The 27,186-nt window shown below is 42.7% G+C and overlaps 1 protein-coding gene across 1 annotated transcript in view; it reads left to right on the forward strand.

Annotated features, from left to right (window-relative positions):
* The first annotated feature begins 305 nt into the window (after positions 1-305).
* ACVR1 (activin A receptor, type I) overlaps positions 306-27,186 on the forward strand; it is a 72,969-nt gene continuing 46,088 nt past the window's right edge. Inside the window, exon 1 of the mRNA XM_010563046.1 lies at positions 306-325. The gene's annotated coding sequence lies outside the window, so the exon portion shown is untranslated. The remainder of the gene's footprint in view (positions 326-27,186) is intronic.

The following is a 27,186-nucleotide window of genomic DNA, read 5'->3' on the forward strand; positions in this document are numbered from 1 at the left end:
GGCCCTGCCGGTGCTCCGCCGGCTGCCTGCGCCGCGGTCCCTGCCCGGGGTCTGGAGGGGGGGAGCCGGGAAACCCAGGAGAGAAAAATTCCTGCGGGCCGAGTGCGGGCTGCCCGCCCCGGGGCGGGAGAGGCTTCCCTGAAAAGCGCCTTTTCTCGCGAAAAGCGGAGCCGAGGGTGCGGCGTGCCTCGGCAGCCGCTGTCACCCCGTCCCGCAGGCGGAGACGGATCTCGGCTGCGGGAGGCGACACAAAGGATTTCGGTCCCCCCCCGTGGCCGTCGCGACACACGCGCGTCGCGGCTAACGGTATCGCTGTGGTTCTGCGGTAAGCAAGGCTGCCGTGCCTGCAGAGAGGTGCACTGGTTTGGGGGGGTCTCTCCTCCTTTTTTTTCCTTTTTTAAAAAGCTACACGAACGTCTTCAAGTTGGGGGCGCAGAGTTGCGCTGCATCAGAGCGAGCTCTCTCAGTGTGACTGTGCTGGCATTACTAATGTCAATATGCTGAGGGTCCGTGGTTTGACAGGAGAAAGTAAGTTAGAGGCCAAAGTCCCTTGTGCCTAATTAATCTGTTAAAGGCACGTCTTCCTTCCACTGCCGAATATGATGGCGTTTTGCACAGTGAGTCCGTAGGGGTCTAAATCGGCCTGCTTATTTACAGCTACGGGGCTCTGAATTTCAGGAGGAGACAAAGGGGATGGCAAGACTGTTGCCTGAACTCCCGTCGAGACTGTTGCTGGTGATGGAGGATGGGTCGCTAGAAGCAGGCAGTCATTCTTTCAGCCTGCTCAAATCTGTGTATTAACCTCGAGGCTTTTAAAACCACATGCTGGTCTGTGAAATCTGGGGCATGAATACAGTAGGGGAAGCTGCCTGGGCAGTCTTTCCAACTTTGTTAGTCTATAAAAATGTGTTAAAATAACTTGTTTCCAGCAGTACTTTTACAGTAAACTGGGACGAAACCATTTGAGTTTCTCTCTCAATGTGGGGAAAATAATCTTCAGCAGGTTTTGAAAGAGTAGGGGTTTACATAGGTGTACTGGAGGGACTAATTCATCAAAACAGCCTTGTTACTGATGGCAGTATGAGGTGGAAAGTTTCAGGCTCTGGACCAGGCTGCAGAACTGGCACTTATGTATATAAACACTTTTTAGAAACGATGCGTTGAGCTTTCAGAAGAGAACAGGTTCTTTTCCCAAATCTCACGTGTTTTTGTGGTATGCATTGAAGCTCATCTGTCATGGATCTCATCCTTTCATTCAGGAAAACCTTTATGGTTGTTAGGAGTTTGCTGTGGGCAATGACAGGTCTATTTTTAAATCTTCAGTTTTCTTTTGTTTCCTGTAATAGGATCTTTATTATGATCCTTATACTTCATCTTCAGAGAAATGGTAGTGAGCTGGAATGCGGCAGACACTTTGTAGATACCCTGCAAGTTCTGTCCTTGAAGGTCTAGTACTGTTTGAAGAGTACTGAAATTGAAATCGGTGAAAGCTGAAATCCTGGATGTGGAAAGCTCTCAAGTGCAAGTCTGGTTCCTTTGATGACCGTAACTTTTTTTTGGAGGAGGTGTTACAGATCTATTTTAGGGGAACAAAAAGTTCCTGTATGCACTGCGCTCTCCCTCGGAGGTGTTAAGTGTGTGCAATGTTTTGAGAGGTTTGCCTTCCATCTCAGTATTTTGTTTGCTGGGATAAGACCTGCATTCCGCTGCTTCATTTCGGCGGGTGGGGGTGCTGCTCCTTGCCCAGTGGCACAGGACTTGGGAGTAGTTACTGACTGCAAATCTCTGCTTATTTGTCTTCTCAGGCTGTAGTGGCAGGTGTGTTTCATTTTGTCTGCTTCTGTCTCCATTTCAGGACAAACTTTAAGGTCGGTTGCTGTGACTTAGATCACCCCTCAACCATTGCAGTTTGTAAATAATCAGCTCTTACAGGCTTAAATCGTAGTTAGGCCAAAACTCTAGAAGGTGAGGCTGTTGTTTAAATGAAACAACCCCAGGGAAGAAAACTGTGTTACATATTTTTAGTTTTAAGTCTTATAACACGTTTCAAAGTTGCAAGCTGAGAAAGGGAAATCCTACTGACCCCATACTGATGATTGTTTCCAGAGAGGTCGTGGACAGTCTCTGTGTAAGTTCCACTGCACAATAACTGTTGCTGACTGGTTTGCTCATGACTTATTTTTATATGTACATTAAGAAACTGGAAATATTTTGGTTGTATAGCTGTTGAGGTTGTTACTTAATGTTTATACTCTCTGTAGAGAACACTATGGCTCCATTAGTTACTTAAAAAAAGTATTTGTGAAGACCTGAATGGTGTGTGCAGAAGTTCAGCCTTCATGGACTTAACTCATAAAGTACCTTTGGCCATATTATGTTCTTGGAGCTAGCAATTTAACACGCTTTGAGACATGAGAAATTTTTTTAATGCCTTAGTAGCTGGATATTTGATATTCTGATGATAGTTTATACTCTTCTATATTAACATATATTAAGTTGGTTGCGTTTTTTTTTCTGCTGAGGTGACCTGCTAAAGCTCACCGCTAACAGCATTTAGAAAGATTCTTCTGCAGGAGAATGTGAATGTGTTGAGGAGCTGAGGTGAAAGGGGAGGGCTAAATATAGCCATTTCCTGCAAAACGTATCTATTTTTGAGGCTAGCTCTCCAAATGAATTTTTTTGTCTCCCTAAGCCTACGGAGAGGGTTTCTTTTCCTGTTTTACTCTTCACAGATAACATTGTAGTTGTCCACAACCTGACTGTGGTTGATAAGTCCCAGTGCAGGTGTAAGGGAAAACAAAGGGATTGGTGGCCAGGGCTGGGGGAGGCGGGAAGGCATGCGGCAATGTAACTTGACATAGTATCGTTTGCCTGTCTTCAGTCTGTGTCCAGCGGGCAAGGAATGGAGACTTGCATCATCTTGCCAAAACTGCCAGACACAGCAACAGCAGAGGCATCAAATAGCTTACTTGGGAGGGATGCAAATGCGTCTGAGGGGGGGATAAAAATCATTTGGAGAAACACCTTCACTCTCTCAACCCCTGCACTGTCCTTGCATTGCTCTTTCACAAGCTGCATGCTTCTTGGGAAGGGCGAAAGCAGTGAGCTCTTTAGCAGTGAAGAAGCTCTCGGGGTAGGAAGAGAACATAGGCAAGGGAAAGAACACCAGTGGGGTGTTGTGGGTGGGTTGTGTTTGTGTTGGTTGTTGGTTTTTTTTGGTTTTTTGGCCAGCTGGTACTCTGAAGTCATGCTTAAATTTAATAAAAGCCTGATGCTAAAATAGGATCTAGGGCCAGCCGTTGTAAAACAATTAGGCACCCTTTTAGCCCCCTTGTCCCTGCCAGGAAAAAAAAAAAGCTGCTTGAATTCACTGACATTCTTAGTTATTTACACTCTCAAATGGGCATCTCAGTATCTGGTCTTGTATCTTTTATCTCTTCTACTGTGTATAAACAGGTTAAAAGCTTAGCCCACTCACCTGTGCGGCTGTATAGGGCTACAGAAGAAAGGTTACGGCAGTGGTCTTGAATGCAGTAGATTTCAGAGTGATAATTGCTCCCTTCTAGCCTCTCTGTCTATGAGAATTCATGGAGATCCGTTGGGGTGGATTGCAGGTTGGTCTTGGTATCCATGCGTATTCCGGGGTAGTTTATTTGCTTTGAGACCTGAGGGTAGTCAAGACTGAGACAGTTAAAGAGCATGTTAGTTACAAAGGTATCCAACACTGTCTAAAACCCCCTTTTTTAAATCCTGCTGTAGACAAGTTCAGCGACTACACATTAAGGACGTAAGTCATTTACATCTTTTACATATCTGTACGTATCTGTAAAATAAGGAATGATGGTATTTCTTAGCAGTGTTGGAAAGCTGAATTCACATAAGTTTACAAAGTATTTTGGGATCATGAATTCAGAAAATGCTATTGACTATGAAATGTATGGAATTCCATGGAAATGCTTTCAATAAATTCCTTTTCTCTTTGCTATGTTTGCAGCCAAACCACAGCTTTAGACTAATGCTTTCAAAAGCATAAAAGTGTAGTCAAATAGCAATAAGTAGTTGTAATGAAATAGTTTTCTTTGTTATATTGGACCATGAGTATGCACGTGACCCAGTTTCAGCTGATGGGTAATCCCTTCCTTAAAGTGTGGTCTTTTGCAATTACGTGTATGTAGCTCAGTGTTCACAGGTTCCTATTTCGAAGTGATTTGCATTTGTAAGTCTTACTGGTATTCAGTACATGCTCTCAGAATGTTAGTCTCATAACAAGTTCTGCAGTGAACTAACTGATTATAAAGTGGCATTGAATCTAGCCTTTGACGTTAATTCCGTAGGATTCTAACCGTTGTCTAGAAGAAACATCAAGAGTGTGCCGACATTCCTAGTGAAATAAGTTCATTACTACTTTATATGAAAGAAAGCAGTAGTGTATTTTAGAAATGTGATGGTGTTCTTTGCTAGCAGTTCAGATACTGACTTTCCCCTGGAAGGCCAGAACTGACCTTATGATTCATCTGCCGGTGAATAGTCAACATCAGGTGCTGCATCACAGTCTTTGCCAGTTATTACATGATCCTGTCTTTAAACAGGGTTCTTTTGATGTGTTCTTTCATTTCATGCTGAATTCATCCTGGTTGTCGGTGCTCCACCTTGTTTGCTGAACCAGTACTGGCTGTGAATGTTGCTCTGTGGCCTGGTGGCTATGCCTGGCAGGCCAGGCAGTGTGTTGGATCCCAGGGGCTGTTGGACGGAGGCTTCTGCCCAGTTCTAGTTAGAACATGTTTGCATTCTTTGTACCTGCAAATTAGTGTGCCACCAGCTCTTAAACACCTCTAAAGCCCCCAAGATCAACATCCCTCATCTCAAGTGGTCGTGCTCTGTTTGGTTGAAGTACGAAGGCAGCATAAGTCTCTAAGCAATCAGGATAGCACATTGTCCTTCAGATCATTAGTTTCTTTATGCTCAGGACCTGTTGTTTTAGTTTTACATGGTGTTGGCTCAGTCTTGTTCTGCAAAGCTTTGTGAGGTGGTGTAGATGCAGCGTGTCTAAATAAACTGACTCTTGCTGAGGAGAGAAATGTTTGCATGGAAATATAGAGGTCTTAAAGTCACGACTGAAAGGTGAGTAAATGGGAAATCATGATTTTGCATTGTTTCTTATGATGTAGGAAATAGGGAATGCCATGTGTAGTCAATAGTCGGCAGTTTTAAAATTTAAAAAAATGTAGTGTTTGTGTGGTGCCTGTTTAAGTTATAGAATGATTGCAGTGGGACATTCAAGAGAAGTTTGTTTGTTTTTTAAGAAAGGAATTGGATATGTTTGTAGATCTGTGGGTGGACCATTAAATACAGTGGTCCAGATGCAGTTTTGGGCTTGGGAATTTACCTCTGACTGCTAAGCATGGGGTCAGGGGGCAGAGGAGGGTGGAAGAATGGCCTTTGCATGCTATGTCCTTATGCTTCTTCCTAAGTATCTGCTACTAGCCTCTTCTAGAGTCAGCAGGTTATTCTTGAGTTAGTTGTACATTTCGTTGTTCTTCTGTTTCTTCTGTTGACCTGAAAAGGCAGCTAAATGGTTGCTCATCCCCAGAAGTAATTTTTGTCAGTGCATCTCCCCCTTTTGAAATGCTCCTGGCAGTGTCAAACTATGTCACTGTTCACTACCTGTAGTACTTCTGAGAAGATGCGTAGGGAAGTGTCTGTAGCTTGTTGTAAATTAACTCAAGTCTGGTTTAGGAAAAGGAAGGCTACGGCTTGATTAGGAAAAGGTTATTAAAACAGAAGACCTCCAGTTCAGTGATTTTTTCAAGGCAGACTTTGGACTCTTCATTTGCTTTGTCTGAAATGAACAAAGATGGAGGTAGGAAATTGTGCAGGGGAACACCAATGACTATTATCTAGGCCTTTTTACAGAAGAGGAGATGATGCTCCAACTCTTAACCTTCTGTCCCGAGTACCTGGAACATTCCTTCTCAGCATGCTGAAGCCACAGATCATACTCAGTTGAATAGAAACTCTAGGAGGACCTCTTCCTCATCTTACAGAGCAGTTGTAACTAGTTGTGCTCACTGGAGGTCAGGCATTTCTTGTTCTGACTGCAAACTTTACCTCTCTGCTAATAGGCTGCAGAAGAGAGGCCAACAAACACCTCTTCTAATTGCAGGTCTGCTGTTTGTCTGGCAAGTATCCTGTAACAGTAGGAGCAGGTTGGCAGCTTTTCGACAGCCGCCTTTGGCTGGGCGGATAGCTTGGAGGCTAGAAGTGGCTTCCTTTTGAAGTCCTGCAAGCTGCTGATCTCTGCTTTCATGAGTCAGTGTGCCTCAGCAGGCCCCTCCAACCTTCCTCTCTGAATGGCCTGGGGTTCCTGGCTGAGCAGTTTTAGGCAGTTGGTGCTGTGGTTGCGCAAGCCTTTTTGCTGGCTACTAATGCCAGGGAAGTAAGTAGTTGTGCTTGTCCCTCTCCATGCACTGTTCTTTCTCCTGTTCTGGCATCTCTGTGGCCATGTGGTGAACTGGATAAGGCATTAATTTGGTTAAAACTTAGTCTGTCTTTGCCAGATTAGATGTAACCCACATTAATTCCTGGTTTGGTTTTTTTGTGTTGGTGCTAAGGAGGGTTCTCCTAGGGTGTGATTGACTGGGCAGATGCAGAGGACTGTGTGCTACCTCGACGTGTTTGTGAAAACCGTTGCCTTACTCGAGTGCATTGTGGGTGTGTTGAGTTTGCTGGCTGTGACCAAGGCTGTTTGCAGAGTGCTTTGGCCCGGATTGTTGCTGCTGGAGTGGACCTGGCATGGTCCGCTCCCCTGGAAGAGTTCCTGCAGGTTTCTTTGCTGCCTGCTTGCTCTTGGCCCTGATTGTTACACCGGGGCGTGCTCGAACACACATTTTTGGAAGTTCCGCATGCCACGGCTTTTGTACCACGGCTCCAGCGCCTGCCTGCCCTTCCTTCTTGTACGGATTGTGACTAGCATGGTGGCCAGCCTGTCCTCTGTGAGATGCTGCGCACAATGGCAGATCTGCCTGCGTTACTCATCCCTTTAGGGGTGGATAATTTCCTACGATGTCAGTTAGTATTGGATTGGAGGTAGAAGAGATGAGATCTAAATCTCCCTAGGAACAAATGTAAAATTAAACAAAATGCATGTTTGTATTAGTCAGCCTAAAACAGACTGTGCTATTTAGGGCTCTCCACTGCAATGAAGTTGTCTCTTGTGTTTGTGGGGGTGGACTGCAACAATTAAGTCATTTTAAGGCTGAATCTTAAAAGAGAAAATAAAATTAAAAGATAATGGTTTGGTTTAAGAGAATAAATTAATTGTATCATGTTACATTAGAGAAAAGATAGATGGTACCTTGCAGGTTTTTTATTATTGGTAAAAATCATGTCCATGTTGCATGTAGAAACCCTTCTTCACTTCATAAGGAGTAATTTTTTTTTTTGTCTGTTAAATTTCACTCTTCACTGATGCTTGAGCGTAACTGCCTGTTGAAGCTGCAGTTCTGTGTAGCAGCCTGCTAAAACATTGATTTTGATTGCATGGGCTGGGAGAAATCCCAGGCTGTAGGATGATTTGGCAATGGATTTTATGTGGCAGTCAATCTTGTAGTATTATAATGTGTGTGACTCCTTATTTTCTATTGTCAGGATGAAAAGATACATGACTTGTAGTGCACTAGTCTGAGTATTAAATTAGCTAATTCATATCTATTTAGGGGTGGAATTAAAATAAGTTGTGCATTTAAAAAAAAGCTATTTTCAATTTGACTTTTAAACACTGGCTCAAGTTAAATGATAATAAGTATTTTAGATGTACTCTTAGCTCATGAAAAAAGTGGTGATGCTTGTGAATTAAAAAAAAATGGGTGTGTGTATGCTTTTGGTGATTGTGATTTCCAAATATTTACTTTATTTTTTTCTATTGTAAACTTAGTCTGCAATTCTTTTCTGGACATTCAGTCTTACTTATTGGGCATTGATCTAAGTAATTTTTATTCCACTTGACCTGTATTTTTGGACTGAGTTGTAAAACCTGTGTGCATCCTGAATCTAAATGAAATGATGATGATAAAAAGGTGCTTGCATGGCAATTTTCACTCTGCCTGCTTTTCATCTCAAGGGTAACTAGGCGTAAATGTGGTATGGAACCATCTCTGCCTATCTTGATTCAGGAGCTGTCTTCACTGACGAGGTAGTGTAGGGTCTTACTTTGATGTAATCCTTCCTCCCTCTCAGGCAGAATCCTTTTGCTGCAGGTTAGAAGCCCTTTCTGCCCAGAATGGCTAACCGAACACAAGTCTTTGTAAGAGCAGAGGTATGTCTTTACTTTGTGGTTATGATGAAGGTTAAATCATTTGAGTATTGGCTACCCTCCAACATCTTTGCATAATTTGAACTCTTCTCTGTCCAGAAAGAGACATGCAAGTTATTTCAAGTTACTGGGATAGAAGAAAAAGCTCCACCTAAAAGATTGAAAAGAAACCTGGGATAGGTTGCCCTTACCTGCAAATTCCCGCATCAAGCACATGCAGCACCAGTAAAGGCACAGCTTGGAGTATGGCTGGTGGCTTCCTGCTTTTCAAATGTGTCATAACTTGGTCTTTCCTCTCAGTCTTTTTCTCATGGATCCTACCCCTCGACTTTTGTTGTTGGGACTGTGCACTTCTTAAAAATTCTTGAACAACTCTTTGGCTTTGCCTTTGCTATCTCTCTTAACCTCACATTAGTTGATTGTCAATTAAGCCTTTACAACTGTGCCAGAAATGCCACGTAGACACTTTTGTGTGTGTTTGTGGACCTGGTGTGTTTGCATCAGCCTTTAGTAGAGAATAATCTAAATGCATAACATGTTCCAACTTGCCTAAGCAATAGGGTGTTTTTCTGTCTTTGTGTAGGCATTTTACACATTTGTAAGACTCATGTCCATACCTCTGAAGCAAACTTGTGCATAATTGTTCTGCAAAACCTGTTCTAAAATCTGAAGTTACTTAGACCCTTCCCTCCATACACGTTTCTTAGGACACAAATAATATTTTGAAGAATGAGTGCATCAATATGACTGTTCTGAAATTATGGAAATAAAAACCTAAGCACCATTAAAGTACTGGTTGAAAGAAATATGGTATTTCCACGCCTTGTGCAAAAGTGGCATTTTTTAATGAGTGGAAAAGTCTTTGACTTCAACTTTTTAGTTGGGATTTGATTCTGGATGTTGGTTAGACATTCAAGTAAAATATTTATTGGACTCTAATGTACAACAACGGCCAGGATTCTGAGGGAACTTTATCTTGTTTCTCCATTAGGAAGGCCAAAATGACATGCAGCTATGAGCCAGAAGACCAAACTTGCTTTTAGAAGCTGTCAGTTTTCTTATGCAGTTACTGGAGTCTCTGGTGAGAAATTGGTCTGCAATGCAGTTTTTACGCCTTCCTTAACAAAGGGTCTGCTAGGAGTAAAACATGCTTTATTCCCAGTCTGGGGATTTGTAAAACTTTGACGTGTAGGCCAATTATAATTATGGTGGTTTAATTCCCAAAGTGGATGCTCTTTATTCTAAAAGGGGCCCTACTGCATGCAAACAAGAGTATTGAAGGCTCCGAAATGTTAGCATTTGAATGGTTTTGGCTTAGCTTTAAAATAAATATCTACTGGATATAGAGCTCTGGGGAGTGGACTAAAGCAAATGGAAAAGGTGAATTAACTTGAAGTTGTTCCGCAAGGCTGGGTTAATAGAGCCACAGCACATCAACACAGTGGCAGATGAAGACAAAAGAAAGGGATTTTGAGAGCTTGTTTGTATTTTGAGGCTATTCAGAAGTGAAGTAGATGCAATTCAGAGGCTACTGTTCCCCTGCACAGAGTCCTCTTGTCATCATTCTTACTCTGCAGCATCAGTCCTTGTATAGCCTAAGTGAGTTTGCTGCGCATGCTGCCCTATTCCCATAAGAAATAGTGAGAAGCATTCCTGGCTGTTTTCTGATGTAAGGAAGCCTTTAACTTGCAGCTTTTGAAATTGTCTTGTGGTACTTTTGAGACCTGGTTGAAGAAATCAACAGGTTTCTGTTTTGAAGAGGGAGATTTACAATTTTTCCTCACTGTGATGGAAAATCTGGAAAGAGAACCAAGCGTGCTTCTTCAGACATGTGTGTGCCACAAGATAACTGAAAGCAAAACAAATTGGCAACCCCCCCTTTTTATAGGGAGGGAAGGAGCCTAACTCATAGCTTTTGACTGACTTCTGGTAGGAATGCTGGGGTTTGATTAGTTCAGGGTGAGTGGAGAAGGCTCTTTTTTCTTGATGCTGTCTAGCTGAGAGTAGCACATGGTCCTTTCCCTAAAGAGTTCTCTCTGTGCTCTTTTTGCTCCTGAAAGATTTGTAACAAGATGGACTTCTTTGTAGGATTATGTGATTGTGGGACTTCACAGCAGTTGGGGAAATTGGAGGACTTTGTGGAGAATCTGGGGGAGAGCAAAGGAGCCTCCTTCAACAAACTTCGGAGGAGACCTGAGGGAATATTAGGCAAAGATGCCCACAAAATTTCTACTGCCTGTAGAAGCGAGACCGGAACCAGCCCGGAACTTGGAGAACCAATGTGACCTGCATTGTGTAGGTTCTTCAGCTTGGAATTCAAACACCTGTGAACTGGAAGTGCCTGTGGCCCTGGGGTCACAACGTTTACAGCGTGAAGAACCCATGTGCTGGGAGTGAAGGTCTCCTGTTCTGTCAGCCTCGTAAAGGAGAATTCTGGAGAACTGAGATGGAGTTTGGCTCTCCTTACAGATACAGGTAATTGGTGGGCGTAGAGGTGAGAGAGGGACACTCAGGCAGGCTTCCTAGGGCTCTTACATGTCACTGCAAGAGGGGTTAATGGCAAAAGGCCAAGCATGTGGCTGAGTATCCATAACAAAATAAGTTATTGCTTATCAGCTGTTAATTGGTGCTGTTCAGCTCTGTGTTTTGTGAATGTGGGTAGAACAGTAGCTGAAAACATTTCATTGAGATTTCAGGTGGTGTGTCTTGGTGTTTGCCCTTCAGTTTCTGTGTCTTAGTTGATGCACTAACTGGTATGCAGTAGTACCATGGCACCATGATAAGGTTCTTGGTGGCAAGTCAGAAGAAATGTGATGGCATCAGATTGCACATTTGACTCAGGATTGTGTTACCCGAACAGCCCCTAGTAGCACCTGTACCATCTCACAGGGTGAGGACTGTGGTTTTTAACAGCTTTTTGTTGGTGGGAGCTGCGAGCGAACCGCTCTGCACAGTGCGACAGCTGGAGGCCTTGCAGTCTCTCTTGTGTGGATTGCACTGGCGATGACCCTCTGCAGGTTGGACTTCAAGGTCCCTCAAAGGAGTAGGGCTTGGTGAGCATCTGCTAAATTCTTGCATGGTAGTTAAGTGCATGGAAAAGCTTGCTTTCTAAAATGCTGACCAATGTGAACATGAAGGAAAAAAAAACAAACCCCAAAACAAAACCACAAACAGAAGTGAACAATTAGCTGTAAAATGAAATCTCTGAGGGTTTGGTATGCCAATGCTGTGAAAGGATATGAAATTTTTTTTTTTCTCAGAGTTCTGAAATATTCTTCCAAAAATGTTAAGGCTTTTTTGACATGATTGATCTTGTTTCAGTCCCACAGGGGTGTTCGGTTGTATGTGAAGTGAGGGATTCTTCTGAAAATGAACACGTTGTAGTTGTAAAAGTTGGTGCATAAACGTGTAGTGTACTCAAAACGTGCCTGCTTATCCTTAGCTCTTGAAGGTGCTTTGAGAGCAAGTCTTCCAGCTTCCCTGTAACTCATCTTTTGGAGTTACAGCCTTCCTGTAACAAGTGCATAAGTAACGGTTCATTTTTTAGTTTATTTTTTGTCTTGGCTTTACATTGAAGGTTTGCTTGTCCTTTGTGTTGTGCTCCAGGTGGCTCTGCACAGAGCTGTGGAAGTGCCTTAGGGTGGCTTGTGTCCGCTCTGTGGGCACTGCTAATGTCCCAGGAGGATGAAGAATGTCCCAAATTCAGTTTGTAATGGCATATTAATTAACAAATTAATGCTGGACAAGACCAAAAATCACAGATTTAACATGCTCAATTTACATATCACAATTGTATGAAAAAGATGCATATTAAATTTCTTAGTTGACAACTTGATGCAGCTTATAGTTTTTACCCAAATTGTTCTTAGTATTACAGCTGATATGCAATCACCTTAGGTTCTAACAACTGGAGAAAATTGTATGCTTCCTATGTTATCTTCTTTTTAGGTAATAATTATTGGTCAAGAAGGCTACAGTAGCTACTGTGTCAAGAAGCAAAACACCACCAAAGGAGAGAAATTAGGCTTGAATGGCTAACCATGACTTATAGCTTAGTATTAAAGTGGGTTTCCTCAGATAGTAAGAAAAAGTACACTGGATTTTCTGATGTAGTATTTGATCAGTTTCTTGAGACAATGAGGAAATATTTAAGTATCTAAATGTTAAAAGGGGATTCTATCGATTCCTTGATCTTGAAAGGCCACTTTTCTTAAACTCCTGCAAAAACATGTCTTCTCTGTTGCAAGTAATTTTAAATGTTTAAATAAAATAAATGAACATAGTAAAGATTTTCCATGTAAAACGTGGGGGGAAAAAAATAGCATTTAATTTTACTCTGAATTGAGTTAAAAACTAGAAAGCTAAAACTTAGACCTCTGTGGAAGAATTTGAGGGAATAATGAGATTTTCTTCCCTGAGCCGACCTGCCCCTGAAGTGATACTGAGGCTGAGGTCCTGAAGAAATAGACTTCACCTTTGCCTTTGTTTTTAAAGTAGAAAAGTTAAAATTAACCTAAATGTTTGAACTGTTTTGGGTTTAATTTAATTTGTGTCTTTGCTTGTTGTTTTTCATAAAAGGACACAGTAAATGCTAAATAAAGTTTATTAAACGCTCACCCCAGCTCCATAATGAAGATGATTTAAAGGTGATTACACACTCCCTACCAGTCTGAGACATTTCGGGGATTCCTAAAAAGGTCTTCAAATCTTTCATGTCAAGATGGTACACAGGCTGATGGGTGCTTGCCGCCGAGGGGGATCGGAGCGGGCAGGCGGCTGAGCACCCACTGCCGGGTATGGTGGCAGGCTGGCTGCGCTGGTCCTGCTGCCTGGCTGGGCAGCTGGCACCTCTGTGGGTGCTCCGCTGATCGGGTGGATTCGGAGCTGGGAAGGCAGCTGGGACTTCTGAAGGCAGAAAAGCATGTTTCCATCTGATCTATCAACTGAGAAACAGGGAGATATTATCCCCCCCCACACACACCCCCAGGTCACCCAGACAACAAGATCAGCTGGCTGGTTTTGGTTAGTTTAGTTCAGTAATTGCAGGTACAGTGTCCTTTGTCTAATAAATGGGCTTTAATAGCAAAATGTTGTGATAATTTTTCTTGCATAATTAGCACAGTCAAGCTGTTGTAAGCCTGTTTTCCAACTGAAAGTAAACTTTTGAAATACTCTGTAAGAGAGTGAATAATCAAATGTATCTCTTTCTATTATGGTAAAACGTGAACTATAAAACCTAGGAACCTGGGTAGCTGGGTATTAAAGTAGAGGCATGGAGCTGCTTTGGTTAAGGCTTGGTTAATGAAATATGCCAAATGCAGTGTAAAGCAGACCTTCCTAAACAGCTGTGACTTACGCTGCCCTTTCATATGAACTGCCATTTGTGCCTCCCTCCTTCCTGTGCTGTATACTTCCCTCGCAGCACGCTTGCTCTGTTTCTCCCTCTTACTGTCTATTACTCCACGTGCTTTTTGCATCTGTTTTGCCTGAATTCTTGGTTGGGTAAGAAAAGATCTGCAGCAGTAACTCTGGGGGCTGTCCCATCCCTTTACTGCAAGCCAGCACAGCATGCTGTCAATAATAGCCAAAAGTCATCTTCCCTTGACTGCCTCTTTCCCTGGGAAATGGTCTTTAAAGTCTGTATTTAGTTAGTCTTAACAATATGTTCATTTGTGTTGGACAATAATTAACCTTTCTTTAGAAAAGAGCAAAAAATAAGTGCAAAATCAGATGTAAAATTGGTTATTTAAATTGTGACTCAACTAGGTAATTTAAATCACCTTGAGAACTTGAAAGTATTTAAATACATGCCAACACCTGAAATGAATATTCCACCTGTGCAAATGTAAAATGCTGTTTTGAAAATGTCAGAAAACAAGGTAAAATTCCAAGTGGTGTGGTGTGTTTTTTTTTTTTCTTTTTAACCTTGAATTTTGCTTAGCTTTTCTTTTGAATCATTATGCTCACACAATTACTCAGTAGGGTTTATTTTGCATTTCTGTAGCTAATTTTTTCCTGGTAGTAGTCTGAAGAAAATCCCATCCCGTGCATCCATCCTGAGTAAAGAATTCCCTGTTAAGTAAAGTGGCTGCAGCAAAAGGGGGAGTGTGGCTGTGTTCAGGGGTGTTGGATATTCATTCTGTGGATTTACCCACTGTGAGCTGAGAACGGCTGGGGGCATGAAGTGCTTTGAAATAACATCACTGTCATTTTATGCATTTCTAAGAATAAGATTTTGAGTTTGAGGGAGGAGACAGGAGGAAGGGGATGAAGATGGAGTGAAGTCTTAAAGCAGTGTGGAAGGTCCAAAGAAACCCTTACCCTTCTATAAGAAAGCTTCTCTAATGCCAGTGTGGCATAACACAGCCCCTAGAGCTGTGGTGCAGAGAACTGGAGCAGTCTAGGAAGGATGGAAATACTCTATGTAGTGTTAAAATAGTTCTGTGCAGTGTTATTTGCCTGAAGCAGCTTGTGCAGACTGGCTGGATTTTCACGTGGCCAGGGATTGTTTTCTCCTGGGGAGCAGTGCAGACCTGCAAAGATCCCTAGCTTGTACAACCCTCCCCAGAACTGCTAGTTTGGCAACTCTGCCCCTAGGAAGTTTACCACAAAATAACTTTGAAGCTGTTTGATTTCTTTGCAGTCCTGCTTGTGGGAACCTCAGTGTTTTTGGGCTTTGTACCATGGCTCAGTCTGCTTGGATTGAGCTGGCGTTGCTGCTGGTGGCTGTGTCATGGTGCGATGGCAGTGCAGGCTTTTGCATGGGTGATGAGAGAGCTGTTCAAACATCTCTTACCCTTTCCTCCCCAGCTGGTGACAGGTGAGCTAAGGCTGCGTTCATATGGTCAAATACAGATTATTGAGCAGTGCCTTTGCTTAGAATTCATGTTCCCAGCTGTTTGTAGACAAGAACTGCCTCATGCTCTCTAGCTTGCATGTGGAGCTAATATGATATTGTCTACATCTGGTCATACAGAGGTATAACAGATGTGGGACTTTAAAGGAAGAAAACAGGCTGATGAGTGCAGCAGTGGGATGTATAGTTTAATTGCTGCTTGAGGAGGACTGGAAGGTAATGTACAGTTGCAGGTCTAGAAATACATGGCCCCCTAAACAGCTACAGGTAAGAAGTCATCTCTTACAAGGGCTGTTATTTAAAGATCTGTTGTTAGTAGTTATGTTTCTTGCAGTAGTGTTTTTATATCTCTGGACCAGTGTTAACTTGTGTCCAGCAAACACCTGTCTTCATGAAAACCCAGATGCTGTGTTGTTGACCATTTAGTGTCATTGCTAAAGATCACAGCTGACTGGCACCCTGGCTGCACCCTTCAGAACCTGATAGGATAAAAGGGAAAAAACCACATTGATCACAGTTAGAAAAAGTGGTTTGAGATCATGCACCGCATTCAGTTACAAAAGCTACTTAAAAAAAAAAAAGAAAAAAGTGAGGGTGGAAGAGGCAGGCAGTCGCCTTTCTCTTCTTAGCCTTCTGCTTCTGAGGTGCCCTGAATGAGATCGACTCCAGGCTCCATGTTCCTGTCAGCTACATGGCTGAAGGAGGAGATATTTCAGGCACCATTCGTTATTGCCTCCCTTAACTTCTTTCTTTTACATTAGCACAAGTTCAATCTAATCCTTTTGTAAGAGGTGACAATGTTTGAAAATTATCTGCTGTGTAGCGTATGTGAAGTTCTTCTAGTGCAGAAGATAGCTGAAGAGAAGGTGGACAAAAGTGCATGGACTGCAAGGCAGATGCAAAGGTGAAGGATAGGGGAAGATCCAGAAAACGGAGTGAGAATGATCACTTTGAAGGACTTGCAGTGGGTGAAAATGATCACAGTGTTAGCAGGGAAAAGAAAAAGAGGAGAAATCAAAGTGCTTTTCTTAATTAAATGATTTATGCCATCTAAGTTTTGTAGGTAGTTAAATTTCAGTTTAATGCATAGTCGTGAACTAGTTATTAAGAAAATGCTGCATTGCTTTTCCAATTCAGGAAAATTCTAGGCAGAGAGAAGATTTTATTTGATTGTTTTTCATGAAAAGCTATTTAAACAAACCTGACCAACAAACAACTTCATGCAGTTGCGGTTCACTGGTTTGTTTGTTTCAAACTCTGCTAGCCCTGGTCTTGATTACCTCTGCTCTTGGAATGCATGAGGAATATGAGATGATCTTTTCTGAAATCTGTGAGCAGGACAAGAAGAAAGTCCCTTCCATCAGACAACAGCAAGATGGTTCAAGCCCAAAGCTCTAGTACAAATGAATGCAGTCTTATCCATGTCCGTGGTGAATGTTACACAAACAAAAGGCAAATGACTGTTGCACAAATCAGTAGGGATGGCTTTTATTTTTACTAGCTGAAGTTGTAAAGTAAGCTCACATTATTCAGTCAATTCTGGGAGTCTTGGAGATGTTTTAGTAATTTCTGTGTTTATTCAGCCAACTGACATAGAAAAATAATGTATTAAAAGCATTGATAAAGAATTCATTTATTCAGCTCTGATCTGCTTGTTTGCTCGCTGGTGCTTAGCTTTATTTGGAGTGCCAGGCTGCCTGCGATGTGGATTGGAGACCTGCAGTGGCAGGGGGCACTGGGTGATGGCACGGTCCTGCTGTTAGCAGAGTTGGGTGTGTGGGGAAGCTATTGCAATGTCGGTGCTTCTGAGTGCTATTGCTTTTGGTTAATCCTTCTTTTCAAAAAGGAAATAGCTAGTAAGTTAGTAGATGCCTTGGGAATAGGCAACAGCTGGGTGCAAAGCAAAAATCTGCTAAAACAGTAGTAATTTCTGAAGTGTTGTGTAGAGGTTTTTTTGTATGTATTCAGTAGCAAATTACCATTTGAGCGTATGCTGTTGTTCCTTCCCCGAAGTTGGCATGAGATGTCTATTTGAAACTGATTGTCATTGCTATGAGACTTTGTTAAAATGGTTGTACAATGTAGTGGTTGGCACTCTGTCCTTCCACTTGCAACACGATGGATTCTGTTCAACAGGAACTATTTTAATTGGTTCCCACTCTGTGTTATGTTAAAACTCTGCTGCTAGATGTAGAAACCCATGACATATGTTTTGTTTGTCCCTGAAAACATACACTTTATTCTGCCTTGGTCATTCAAATTCATTTTATGTGATTGTCAGCTGAAAAAAATACTGCATTTGGCAGCACTTCAGCAGCGAGGCAGCTTCCTGCGGCCCAGGACTATAAACTGTATAATTTGTCCAGGGGGGGCCGTGCGTTACAGAAATGAAAATTCCTTCTCTGACAGCCTTCATTGCTTAGCACGCAGCAGCGTGGCCGTCGGAAGTGGCCGTGGGGAGGGATGGGAGGCAGCGCTGGCTCAACGCGCCCACTGCTGCGAGGACCGAGGGTGGGTTTCGCAGGCGGTGGCGGCAGACAGCACCGTGCTCCAGGAGCCCTGGGCTCGGGCGGCGGGTGGAAAACATCTCTGCCATGATCGCCCGGCTCCGCTTTCCCAGAGTGCCCAGTTATGCTGAACGTGCGCCTGTGGTGGGGAGCTGTGTCTTGGGCTGGAAGCCAGGTCTTCGTCAAGGCTAGGTGTGCCGTCTCTCAGGGGGAGAAGGCAGGCAAACCAGTGGGAGAGTATTTCTTTGGTGGTAAGCCTTGAGTTAGTAATTCTTTTCAGTGTGATAGCTGGTTAGAAAACAACCAGTAGTCATGACTTCTGTTAATTAACTACTAAGAGTTAAATAAATGTTGTTGGAAAAACTAGTCTGTGTTTATTTGGCATGTCTTTCTCCAGAAAAGGCTGGTGCTAGTTGGTACATGCTCGATTCCTGTGCATGTCTACAGCATGGTTTTATGTTTTTTCTCTGTATTGATTTTCATGATTCATTGAACATGATCTAAGCAAAAAGCATACTTAAATGACACTGGAGACAGCTGTCTGTTAAAGTGGGACATTTATGTATGCTGAAATGGCGCCAGGTTTTTTTTCCATTACTTTATCAAGTAACACACACCAGTAATATTTCTGTTTAATTTCCTTTTCTAGGTCACTGGTATGTCATTTTTGTTTTGTTGAAAGAGCTATGCTAAATTCTTACTCTAAACTTTCGTATCAGTTTTGTTCCTGTTATTTTTCTGATAATCCTTTTTAAGGTTATTTTGAAGTGGAAAGGGCTTTACATTTTGTTTGGGAGTCTGTATGAGGGACTCGGTTTTTTTTCCTCCCAGCAGAGCTGTTTTGGAAGGTACATGTGGGAAATTTGGATAAAAGCAGAAATGTATAAAGCTCTGGAAGCTGATGTGTAGCTTTTTCCAGTTTTAATCTGTCTCTCTTCTTTGTATGGCAAGCTGAAGTTCCAGATGTTGTTTTGGCTTGGAGATAGTGAGTAGGGGAAAAATAAGCATTCTTAATGTTAACAGAGTCAGACTGGCTGGTTCTGTACTGACAGGAAAATGGAGAGATAAAACCTCCATTAATGGTGCATGCGCTGCCTAAGTAGCCAATAAAACAATGCTGTCTTCACTGGAAATAAGTCCCAGATTGGCAATGATCAGTGCCAACTGCAAGAGGAGACAGCTGCAGAGGCTGAGAAGTATTAAAGTAAAACTAAACATTAACTTACTTGGATAGCAGTGGGGTTTTGTTCGAGTGTGCAAATCCCCCCCCCCCTTTTTTTTTTTTTTTTTTTTTTTGTTAAAAGTTAATTCTTAGCTCCCTTTCTTCTGCCCTGCCCCAGCCCCTGACACATCTGAGAGTCCTGCTTGCTTACCTTCAGCAGCTGACTGAATGGATGTTGGGTGGAGGTGCAAAGCTGGGGTGAAGGGATGTCAGTAAAACGTGCTTTCAGGGTCAGATGGCTTTAATGGCTCTTAACTACATCAGAGCTTTGTCTTGGAGCACCAGGGTGGTTTTTGAAGCTCATCCCCCTGATGAGCTCCATTTATTGGGAGTTGCAGAGCAGTTTGGGTATGCATGTGCTGGATTCCTTCTGGAGGAAACTGAGCTGCAAGCTCTGTCTCTGGTGTACCAAATGTGCTCCATCCTGAAATGTAGGCGTAAAGGTCTCGGCCTCCTCTGGACAGCTTTGAGCCACATGTGGTAGCGACAACTTCCAGTAAAGGGACCAGGCTAAATCCACTCAAATAAAACTGCTGAAATGCTTGTTAGGAGTATATATGGTGGCCAGGAATGCAATTTCCTGTACTAGTCTATAGGTTATATGTAAAATAGTCTATCCATTTTCCATGTTATGTTATATGAAATACATAAGTATGCTGTGTCCTGTGTCTCTTCCTGACATGTTTGTCTCCTCATGCTTATTTCTAAAATGTATGAGCAGTTTATTTTTAAATGATTGCTGCAGTTCTGCTTATTTCCTCCTTAATTTTTTTTTTCTTTTTCCATTGTTGAGACTAGGAAAAAGCAGTTTCTGGTCAGTGGCCTGCTTCCCCCATTGGCTGTCCCTTCCATTGTGGTGTAGTTGTTGCCCTTCAGGGTTTTTTGACCTCGGTGAACCATTCTTGTAAGAATGCTCAGTTCGCTTGTCTTGTTTAATACTATAAAGCTAAAAGTTAATAGTGCTGACACTGACTCATTTAAGTTACAGAGGAGCCAAGCTGTTAGAGCTCTTCTGGTATCTGAAGTCTTGTCTGCTGCTTGGGATTGGGATAAACTTGTCCACATCACAGTTTGTGTGATTTGTTGAAACAAGGGTTTGGTTTTGTGTTTTGGGTGGGAGGGAACTGGTGCGCGTTGGTGTAACAGAGTAAGATACTTGCAGTGTGTACAGTCTTAGCCAGTTGGATGTGCATGTTAACATAGGCTAGGATTGTAATGATTTAACCCTTTTAGCCTTGTTTTTGCCACAAAGGTGGGAGTATGTGCCTGGAGCCAGCTGGCTGACCAGCAATGGTTGTGTAAGCATTGCCTGATGCCCCAGAAACACCATCCTTAGAAATGTTACAGGACTGGGCTGTAGGAAGAGCTTCAGAATAAATGGGCTGTTTCACATGTTTGCTGGAGGAAGATACAGAATGAAAATCTGGGTGTAGGAGACTCCTGCTGCCTACCTTTGTGCTGCTTTGCATTCCTTCGCTCGGCTGCCTGGAGGCAGCAGTGGGGTGTCTTGCTCATGTGGTTCATGATTCAAGCCAAGCCCAGATGTTTTCGTGCCTGGTCTGGCCTATTTTCTGAGAATAATTTTGGATGCCTCGGTCCATTTTATTGTGGTTTCCTTAGCGTCTAGTCCAGCTGAAGCTAAGATGATTCCTGGCCTAACTGAATGCTCCTAGGCAGACATGGCAGCTACTGCTTTATCTCTGCAACAGTGTTCCTTCTAACTTCAGAGAACTCAGAATTAAATCCACACTTGTGAGAACCTGAGGTTGCTTTTTGTTGCTGTTTTTCTTTGAGTGGAAGGTTTTGCAGCATGAAACTCAAAAGAGTTTATCTTGTGGCCAGGAGACAGGCTAAAACTGGACAGATGCCTGTGGGGGTAGATCTGGCCTTACTGACTGATCTGGCTTTCCATTTCCACTGAGCAGCAGTAAGGACATGGAAATCTTTTCATCCTGACTGTTGGACCTTTTCATCAGTATTATCATCTGTGCTGACAGGTTGATGACAATAACTATCCAGGGCATCCAAAATTTAATTCCTTGTGCCTTTGACAATGCTTTTTACCCCTTTTGTAGGAACAGTTTCCATAAAAGGTTATTTGTGGGAAGTATATTCATTCCTTTAACTTGTGCATCCTCATCTCAGAGGAAAACGGCTTTATGCCAAATACTTCCTGATATTGAAAAAAAGTCGTGTGGTCCCCTACTCTGTATGATCAAGTGCTGTTTTTTTCTTGTATCCTATTCAGAATGGTCTCTTGCTCCATCACTTCCCACTAGTGAGGAGGCATGTTGACCCAAGCATATTTGGGTGCTTACTTTTTCAGAAGCAGTTGGTGAAGGTTATCTTTGACTGTTGTCTTCAGTCTGTTAGATTGACATTCATGGCTGGATCCTCTATGTGGAGATGTTGAACCTTGGAAATCGCCAGTGGATGTATGTCATAAGCTCACTTTAATCAAGAGAGTATGGCTTTGTTTCCTCATGATCATAGATGAGTTGCTCTTAGGCGGTCCTTCATTCAGAGATCCAAAGCTAGACTTGTCTGTAAAGAGAATTTTAGCTTGCATTTTACTTAGCATTTGCAGTTTGCAGCTAGGAGTATGTACAAGGTCAGCCACAGTAATTTAGCTGTTAAATAATAATTTGACTGATTGCTTTTGGCATCTGTAGCAGCAATTAAAACAAAAGTCTCAGTAAATATATAGAACAGTTTTCTGAAGATATGCAAGTACAGTCAGGTTTGGCAAGGCCATGTGAGATGCGTGAATTTGAAAGCTTACAGCTAAATAGGTGGAAAGGGAATACTTACAACAGCTCTGGAAAGAAGTGTCAGAATTGTATGTATTTGGAGTAAATTTGGTGCAGGGAGAGGTGACAAGATGCCTGGTTATTAGACGAGGGTTATGTCGTATGGCAATGATGAATGTCAGTTGTGACTATGAAAGGGTAGTTCCATTACCAGGAGGGACACAGATGTTTGCCTGTGAGATCAAGATAGACACAGCTAAAACAGCAACTAAGGAATGTCAGGACAGAGTAATTTGGGAAGAAAGATCTCAAGCTGTTTTAGCATACAGGTTTGAAATATTAGCTGGATTAGTATCGGCAGGTGAGGTTGCCACAGGTAAGACGTGAGTGGAACATAGACCTGTGGTGGAGGTTGCAGAGCCTTATGAAGCCTCAGGTGAGAAAGGAGGACAGCTTGCAGGATGCTTTGAGGGACTTGGAGCAGAGCAAGGGGAAAGGATCATGGTGGAGGGTGAGAACAGAGGGTAAAGCTGTGGTGTGAACAGCAGCACAAGTAACTTTGAGATTAATGTAGCTGGGGGTGGAGGGGTGAGAAATATAATTGGAGAGTTCTGGGATGGAGAAACCCCCCAACTGTTCTTTGCCTTACTAGCTCTTTAAACTCAGCTTTGAGTTATACTCATCTTGTACTGATGACTCACCTTCCGATGTTATGTTTCTAGATTTAATGAGGTTCTGTATGCTTCTGTGTGGTAGTGTCCAATTTGCGTAATGCCAGTGGAAGAAGAAAGGAAGAAGCATGGACCACCATGCCTGTAGTATAGAATCATAGAATGGTTTGGGTTGGAAGGGACCTTAAAGATCACCTAGATCAAGCCTCTCTGCCAGGGACATCTTCCACTAGACCAGGTTGCTCAAAGCCCCATCCAACCTGGCCTTGAACACTTCCAGGGAGGGGGCATCCACAACCTCTCTGGGCAACCTGTTCCAGTGCCTCACCACCCTTACAGTCAAGAATTTCTTTCTTACACCCAATCTAAACTTACCCTCTTTCAGTTCAAAGCCATTACCCCTTGTCCTGTCACTTCAGGCCATGGTAAAAAGTCTCTTTCCATCTTTCCTGTAGGCCCCCTTTAGGTACTGGCAGGCTGCTATAGGGTCTCCCTGGAGCCTTCTCTTCTCCAGGCTGAACAACCCCAACTCTGTCAGCCTGTCTTCATAGGAAAGGTGCTCCAGCCCTCTGATCATCTTTGTGACCCTCCTCTGGACTTGCTCCAACAGGTCCATATAACTTGGTTTTGTCTGTACTTTGTATTTAAGAACAGAATAATATGACTCTGGCCTGTCCAAACAGGCAAGACCAAACTGTGGAAAAATAATGTTAAAATTCTGTGGTGGTATAATATAGTCGCTGAAGAATTCTACTTTCTCGTGCAGCAGGGTGTTTCCTTCTTTTCTGGATTGCTAATTGTATTCAGCTTTTTGGTCTCCAAAGTAATAGTTAATGGAAGAATCTGATGAGATGAAAGGCTGTTCAGCGACACGTGCCTATGGAGTGTTAGGAACTTCTGTTCTCAGTCTGATTGTTCTAAAAATATTTCATTAATTTGTATTTGGCTTCCTTTGGCTCACTGACGTTTGGGAGGTTAAGCTTTAAGTGGCAAAATGAATACCTGACTTTTTTGTGTCCCTTAACACTTCTTATTCGTAGCAACCCCTCACTCCTGAAGACCACCGCTGTAATCCCAGCGTAATCCATGAGCAATGCGCCAGGGGTGCGAAGGCCGGCTCTCCAGAGTCCCTCCTGCCCTCCGCGCTCCTCGCCGTGGAGCAGGGACACGCGTGGTGGGGCTGCTCCTGCACCCTGTGCCACAGCGGTGCGGCGTGCTGCTCCTCTGCACATTGCGCTCTCCTGTCCTCCTCTATTTTACAGGTTTGGTGGCTTTATTTTAACGAATGGCTGTGCGTTTGCTGTGTCATGCTGCAGTTGTATTATTCTGCCAATGCAACGAAGTGGATTAAAAAAATTTTTTTGGCTAATTTTTATCAAAATACCACAAGTTGCATTCTGGTTAGGATGCTTGGGCTAAGGGACGCAAGCAGAGTATTCCTGTGGTAATGACACTGTGAAAATAATTGTAGAGGTTCAGATTTACCCAGGCAGGCAAAATCCCGCTGGGATTATTGATGTGCAAATGAGGGTCACTGGTGGTGAAATACCGACACAGATAAGGGGTCACCCAGAGAGTCCTGCGGCAGTGAGGGAGCTTCCAGCAGTTCCTTCAATTCATTTACTGAGTTTGGCTCCGAATAATCCGGCCTGATAACATCAGAGGCTGAAAATAAAAAGCATTTGCAACTCTTAAGGTCCCTGCATGTGTGAAAACACAGAATTAGACTGTAGTGAGACACTGCTTGATTAATAAATTTGTAGGAACTAGACTACATTTTTATCTTTCAGCAGGGCTTTCCAGAATGGAGAGATGGACTTTAAATGCTGTTCACATCATATAATCAGACCCTAGCTTTTCTGCTAAAAGAAAAAAAAAAAAAAACAAAAAAACAAACCACAAAATCCACCCAAGGCAAAGAAATGAGTATTTAAAATTTGTGTAAATAAAGAGGGGAAAACCAGAAAAAAATTAAACTTTTTTGAGGAAAAATTGTTGGTGAGACTGAAGCTAAAGATTTGTTTTCAGAAATGTTTGTTTTGTGTTGGCTGAAGTGTTCTGCAAGAAATTTTTAACAGGCAGTCTATGTAATACTTAACTATTTAATAAAAAGCCTTTCAAAATCCTGATCTTGGATTAATAGTCACTGATCTCATTTAGACCCTAACTTCAACCATCTGAGTTTTTTGTTAAGATTGTAATGCAGTTCTCTGGAAGAGTTAAAACAAACTGCAGGACAGGGCCATGTGGGGATATTCGGTATCTCGGTAGTGTACACAAACTGTGACACAACCTTGAACTTCTGTAGGGCTTGACATAGGTGCAGCGGTTTTGATACCTGGTTTCAGTCCAATGTGATGATATAACGTATTTGACCATCTGGTAAAATTGCAGTGCAGAGAGATCTTCTGTCATCCTGTCTTGCAGGCCGCCTTCTGAAACTTTCCGGAGGTTGACTGGGCTGTTTAGGTTTTCAAGAGCAAAATACTATCTGGGGACATACCAGCAGTTTCTCTTAAGTGGCAAGGACCAGCCTGCCAGGAGGGCTCTTTGCTGAACCAAGCCTGTATCAGGAGGGGGAGCTGGCAATTGCTTGATGAAAGGCAAGTGAAAGTAATAAAAATGGGAGCTTTGTTTTAGACTAAAAACAAAACAAAAAACCCTAGAGGAATGCTCTGATGAGAATATTTCTTTGCTTGGCAGATTGTTAGGATTTTGCTTTAAAAAGTATATTTTATTTGGAGAGCTAGAGAGGGCAATTGTTAAGACCCTGCTGTCTGTCTTGCTAATTCTCTTGTAGGGATTGAAGGTGTGTTTTCACTGTGATTTTGTTGTAGTTGTTGCTGTTTGTTTTTTTTAAATCAACCTAAGGTTTTTCTGCCATTGAAGGGATTCCTGTCTCCGAGATCATCTGTCTTCCCACCACCTGTCCCATGCTAGCACTGGCAACACTGCATCGCTGGGCTGAGCCTCGCACTTTTAGTCACAGTGAAGACTAAAAAGTGTGTGGTCTGATCAGTGGCCTAATCCGGCTTACCCCATGGCCTTGCGATCACCGCAGCCAAGAGGAGGGGTGAGAGCCTGCTTAGAGTGATGGCAGTGAGCTGAGGACATGGTTGGACAGCCAGTTTTGGCACTGCTGTGTCTTGGATTGGTCCAAACTGGTTGTGAAACCGTACCCTAATAAAACTTGACTCTGATCCTGTGTCAGACTATGTGCCCTTTCTGTGCAGATATGAAATAAGCTCAGTGTTTCTGCCCATTCTTCTTGTTTTCCTCACCTGTCAAGACAGATGTACCCAGGATGTGATATAAACAGTGTTTGATAGGCAGTTTTGAAATGCCTGCAAGCTGTGAAAGTGTGATCCTCCCTGAACTCCTTCGTCACACACTGCACAGATAAAATCTTCAGTAAATAAAGTATTGCTAGCTGGATGAAAGCAGGCCAAGTCTCAAAGAGGTAGACTTTGAGCAAGTTAAAAGTAACTAGCTGTTTTCTGTGTGCATTTTGGGTTTGTGTGGTTATTTTCTTTTTCCGAAAGAATGCAGAAACAGCTTTTACAGGCAATTTCTGGTAACTTGTCAGTTGAAAATATTTGTGTTTGGGTTTTATTCACAGCTGGTGGATAAATCCAGGTTTTCTGTTTAGATTACAGGGAGTTTATATCTTCATTGGAAGTTCTGTGCTGAGATCTGACAGCAGATACTGGATTCTGAGAGAGAACAATTCTAGGGGAAAAAGTACTGTGTCTTGTAGCAGGATTTGAAAGGGTATTTTGCTTGCCTCTTATGCCCAAGGCCCCAGCACAAATTAAGTCAACAGATGTTAATGGAAATTGACTCCACTTTGGGTTCTTGGAATGGCCTTGGCAAAGTGAGTGGTACCCAAGGTTGTCTACAACTCTGAATTGTTTCTAATAGGGACAATGTCCAAGAAACTTTGTTGCAGCTGTGCACTGGAGCCTTTCTCATGGCAATTACAGAATGCAGTGTTCCTCCCTGGTAGGAACTGTCTGTGTGCTATGTAATAATACCTGTGTGGCAATAAAATGTATGTAGTATAATAAAATAGCATCTTTGTTTATATGTGAAATATGTGAGAAGCCACAATAATTCATGTATATCTAACAGTGTCTTGAACTGATACCTACTTGATGCCTCAGGCACATACATAGCAATATGAAGTTAGTGCATGCTTGACTATTCACTTGACTGTCTCATGAAACTGCTTGCAAATTCATATCTGTTAATTTGCCCATATAAATGAAACTATGTGTAGTTGGTTCTTTGCACATGTGGAATTGCATACCTAACTTTAAAGGTGCTCACAGCGATGACGTGATCAGTGAACCATACGCAGTAACTTAATGAATGAGCATTTTAAGGGATGTTGCTGTGTGCAGGCTCTGCAGAGGAAAGCTGTTCCATGGTGCACTGTTAATTATTGATAGCTGCCTCCTGGTGAATTTATTTACACTGCGAGGCAATAAATGATATGGAAAGAAACGCATGTAGCTTTAAAGGCAGCAGGAAGTTGCAATATGTATTGGGGTTTTCGGATCAGTTTAAAAATGTCTGTGCTTAACTCATCATTTGAGCAAGCCATCCACTGTCGGGTTGCCTAAGATGCCCGTATTGATGCAATACTTACACACAACCCAAACTTTTACACCTGGGCTTTCTAACAACAAGCCACTTCTGTCTTCTGTCTCCTTCAACCACACAGAGAAGTTCTGCTGCCCATATACAAGGCCATGAGTCCGCCTGCTCACCAGCTGACCTGCATGGGGAAGCATTATTTTTGGTCCCTTCTGTGCCCCTTGTGCATCCTGGGCCTTCAGCTGCTCTGTTTGTTCTCTGGGGATTACC

The sequence above is a fragment of the Haliaeetus leucocephalus genome, unplaced genomic scaffold (genome assembly GCF_000737465.1).
Source record: "Haliaeetus leucocephalus isolate CR32 unplaced genomic scaffold, Haliaeetus_leucocephalus-4.0 Scaffold163, whole genome shotgun sequence".
NCBI classification, from domain to species: Eukaryota; Metazoa; Chordata; class Aves; order Accipitriformes; family Accipitridae; genus Haliaeetus; species Haliaeetus leucocephalus.